The following is a 5,000-nucleotide window of genomic DNA, read 5'->3' on the forward strand; positions in this document are numbered from 1 at the left end:
AGGAGCTGATGCTGCCAGCGATAATAGCCTGTAGCAAGACCGCATTGCTGGACTTAGTACAGCGATGCGGGTAATGTGGCCAAGGAGATTGACCACATCCTCGTTAGCACTCATTGGAAGATCCTCGGAGCTCGGAGTCATGTGGAACTGATCATAGTGGCTACTTTCCAAGTACACTTCAATACTCCCTGTCGTTCCAATGATCCTCATAGGGTGTTTCTTGTGGGCAGACTGAGGGAAGGGGAGTGTGCCCGGAGGATTCCTGAGGCTACCATTGGTCGTTTCGCAGCGCTCGGGGGCCTGGCGGACCCTGTTCTGCTTTGGGACACCTTCAAGCATGCAGCTCAAGAATCGATTGGTGAACGGCCAAGAGCAAGACAGAATCTCATCTCGCAGGACACACTGGAAGCCACAGATGCTTGTGTCGTGCAGAATCGCGACTTGCATCGTTCTCTGGTACGCAGAACTAGGTCTCTGCTGAGAAGGGACAACGAACAGTTTATCAGGAATCTTGCAGAGGAGGCCGAGAGCCATATCCTCGTACATGACCTTCATCCTACCTACCAAGGCATGAGAAAGCTGAACTCCAAGCCCTCCTTGCAGACGACTGCAGTCCGCTCAGCAAGTGGCCAGATCATCTCAGATTATGTTGGGGTGCGGGAGCGTTGGGCTGAGTATTTTGAGCAGTTATACCCGGCTGATCCACCAACAATTAATTTGGATGCTGGTAGTGTCGAGATTCCTTTCCCAGAACCACCCATCAGCGAGAATCCACCCTGCCTGACAGTAGTCAAGACTGATTCGTTCATTAGAGCTTTTCGGTTCATTAGAGCTTGCCAGTTGTAGGAAAACGATATGACTGTTGCAATGAACACTATTTTGGTACCTACCATGTTATTTCTACCATCTCATTTTAGTTCTCCTTCAGCAATTTGATTTTATTGTGAACAAAAGTCAGGCTCTCAATCACCATTTTTACGTTCCACCAAAGAATTGTCTCGAGTTTTCCCCAGCTGTGGATAGCCGTCCAGACAGCATGCAGTGGTTCGTCGGTCATGCACGCGGTCGTTGACTGCCGGTAGCGAGGCCTTGCTTTCACGCTGTCATTCGGACTTTCAGTTACGTTGAGTTGATCCCCTTACCCCATCTTTGTCACGGGTTTATACTGGCATCATTTTTCTGAACAGCGAGCGTAAAACTATACAAGGCCTGAGAGGACGTCGTGTTCATATTTCAGTAAAATGCTTAACGAAGGATTGTTTTACTGATGGTGTTAACCTTTTGGAACGCTTAGGGTGACGGATCGAAACTTATTTATTTTTATTTAACTGAAAGTATATTAGATTTCTGATTCAAGTGAAGTCACCACCACCACCACCGTTTTCACAGAAAGCAAGAAAAACATCTCTCGTTCAAATAGATTGGTTATTTTAAACATTAAAATAATACAGACAGAGAAAGAGAGAGGGAGAGAGTTCAATTCTAATTCATATTCAATATACTTCATTCCTTAAGTTTTTTTTTTTTTTTTTTTTTAATATATAGTACATATAGTATAGTACAGATCGATATAAGATACACAGAAAGTTGATAGTTATACATTTAAATCATGTTTTATCTTTATTTGGAAACCTGTTGCCATTCACAATTTAGATGTTCTTTTAATTTTGCTGTAGAGGTTTCTGATATTTTTTGGCTGTTAGTCATGGGTCCACGTCTTACTTGTCTTATTTTGATGCCTGTTATCAAGGAGAGGTAAGAGCCAGACTAGATAAGTATATAATTCAATTTCTACTGATCTTATAAAAAACATTTTCCTATATGTGGGATAACATGGAAATGCTTATTTACATCGCCAAGTACTACTCTCGCATCAGTATTTTTTTCTGAATTTGTTGGCAAAACTATGTATTTGAACAATAGAATGTACTACGAAAGGCTATTGCTTCCGCAACAGATATCCTGGTTTCTGTAAGGGTTTATCTTGTGGAGTAAATAGATATATGTGCCCACTAACTTCATACATATGTTGGCATTGGTCTCAAATGTCATATATCTATCTGTGTGTAGTAATAATTTTTTTATTTTTATTTTTATTTTATTTTCTTTTTTCTTTTTCTTTTCTTTTTTCTTTCTTTCTTTTCGTACGGAAATGCGCATTCTAATGAAACAATAGCGATAGATTGATGGATATATACATATGTGTGTATGTGTCTGTGTGTGTATATATATATGTATCATCATCAATAACGGTATGCTCATGTTTGAGCAGCCGTGGACCTCTCCACCATCCTTCGCCACTCAACTCGATCTTGCGCTTTTCTTTCCACTTTTACCATCGACAACCCGCAAATATCTTTGATGTTGTCGCTCAGCCTTGTCTTCGGTTTGCCTCCTCCTCTGTTTCCTATCACCATCCCTGTCAGCAAGTCTTTCTCAATACTTTTACTTCTCATCACATGACCAATAAACTTTAGTTTCCTTTTGTTCAAGATGTCCAAAAGCCGGTCTTTACAATTTACTTTTCTCAGTACTTCATTATTCATTTTCTTCTCCGTCCATTTAATACGTAGTATTCATCTGTAACACCACATTTCAAAACTATTGACCTTTTTCTTGTCTATCTTCTTCAGCACCCAACATTCAGAACCATATGACGCAATTGGGAAAACTAATGAGTTCAATAATCTCAGTTTTGTCCGTAAGGTAATGCTTCGGTCTTTCCAGATGTTATTGAGAGCAACTGTGGCGTTTTTGGCAATGGCAATTCTTCTTTTTATCTCCGGTGAATCATCATATATATTAGTTAAAACAGCTCCACGATAAGTGAACTCTTTCACATTTTCTACAACCACTCCATTGATTGTAACATGCTCATCATCGTTCACTGCCAGTTATCTTTGAATCTTCATGATCTTAGTTTTCTTGGCATTAAGAAACAAACCAGCCTTTTCGCTTGCTTCTCCAACTTTATCTAACAGTTGTTGTAGTTCAGTGATACTGCTGGCAATTAAAACTATATCATCGGCGTATCTTAGATTTGATATTTTGTATCCTCCAACATCTACAGTTCCTTCAAAATTCTCTAAAGCCTCTCTCATAATTGCTTCAGAATATATATTAAAAAGGTGCAGAGACAGAATGTAACCTTGTCGTACTCCTTGGTTGACTTCGAACCATTCTGTTAACCCATAAGTGGTTCTTACAGTTGCTTGTTGTTGGTCATACATGGCTTTTATTAGTTGAATGATGTGCTTCGGAAACCTCATATCGTTCATGTTATTCCAGAGGATATCGTGATCAACAGTATCAAAGCCTTTGAGTAATCGATGAAACATAGGTATAGGTCTTTTGTGTTCTTTTTTTTCTCTAGATAATTTTCAGTTTTAGAATATGGTTTCTGGTCCCTTTTCCCGGGGCAAAAAACCTCTTGTTCGTCTGAAATTTTCTTTCAAAACTTTAATTTTTTTTTTTCAGCAATAACTTAAATAAAATTTTGTTTTGTGACTAATTAAGAAATTTGCCCTGTTTTTGTTGCATTGGAGGCTCCCCTTTTTTTAGGTAGGGGAGTAAAGATATTTCCCCCAGTTTTCGGGCCCATCTTCTTCATTCCAATTTTCGTAAAAAGTTTGTAGAATTTTAACACTTTCCCCAATTTTTGATTAGTTCTGCGTTATTTCATCTTTTCCCCGGGGCTCTTTATTTTTAAATTTATTTTAGGGGGCTTTTATAACTTCGCTAGCAGTGGCGGTGGTTCTTTTTGTTGTCTTGATTCAATTAATGTGTTGGTTAAATCTTTATTTTTTTTGTATGGGTTTGGGAACAATATTATTCCATCATCTTTGACTTTTTTCCCCATCACATAAAAAAAGTCCATCTTTATTTTTGATAGTGCCACTGTAGTTTAAATTTTTCGTATAATGTTTGTACTCCTGGTAGATTTCTTTTTTTTTATTATAGAACAGTTTAAATTTTTGGGCCCAAATTTCTTTTAAAATTTTTCCTTATCTCGTCGCAATAATCTTTGAATTCTGTATTTTTTTTTTTTAAATTAATACAAGGGGTTACTGATACCTTTTTTTTAGGCATTTTTTTTTAAATTTCCTTAGTGTTTCGTAGATACCAGGGGAATTTGTCTTTTTTTTTTTGGCGGTTTCTTAAGCAGTGCTCAGCAGGTGTTTTTTTCCCTTTCTTCCCAAAAACTCTTTGGTTTTTTATCACCCCAATTGATTGAGAAATTCAAATTTGTTTGACACTGAAATTCTGAAATTGTTTATAAAGGTTTTTGTAGTCGATGTTATATTTGGGTGGTCACTGTTCGTCGGGCACAGGTCTGTCTTGGCATTTTATAAACTTTCCATTTGGTTCAAACAATGTAGAAATTTGGGCGTTTTATTTTGTCTGGTGAAAACAGTGTACAAGTGTTTGGGGGGTGTGGAACAATGTGTTGGCTTAACTAGTTATTTTTTTTAAAAAAATCAAAAAAAATCTCAAATCCCCAAAGGCCGAATTTTCACAGGTGTTTTTTAGATCTTTTCCCCACTTTGGCTTTGAACCCCCATGATTACTTTTAACTTTTTGGGTTTGTGTCTAAATTTTCTTGGAGAGTGCTATAAAATTTTTCCTTTTCTTCATCACTTGTAATGTGGTTTGGGTGGTAGCTTTGTATAATAAAAGTTATGAGGTTTTGCTTGTATTCTAACTTTTAAAATGCGTATTTATTGGGCTGTGCCCAATTAGTGCATTTTTCAGTTTTTTTTTTTTGTGAGAATCATAGCAAATCCCTGACTATAATTTCCTTTTCTTTTCCAAAAAAAAACTTCTTGTTTTTTTATTTTTAAACTTCCATACTTTCCAATTGGTCTCATGATTCCAGTATTTTGGGTTTTTATCTATCCCTTTTTGTTACAGACAGTTGTAATTTTCCCATTCTTCATTTTTTTTACGTTCCATGTTCCGATTTAAGGTTTTTAATTGGACATGATTTCTTTGTCTTCTTT

Source organism: Penaeus monodon, chromosome 5, assembly GCF_015228065.2.
Source record: "Penaeus monodon isolate SGIC_2016 chromosome 5, NSTDA_Pmon_1, whole genome shotgun sequence".
Lineage (NCBI taxonomy): Eukaryota > Metazoa > Arthropoda > Malacostraca > Decapoda > Penaeidae > Penaeus > Penaeus monodon.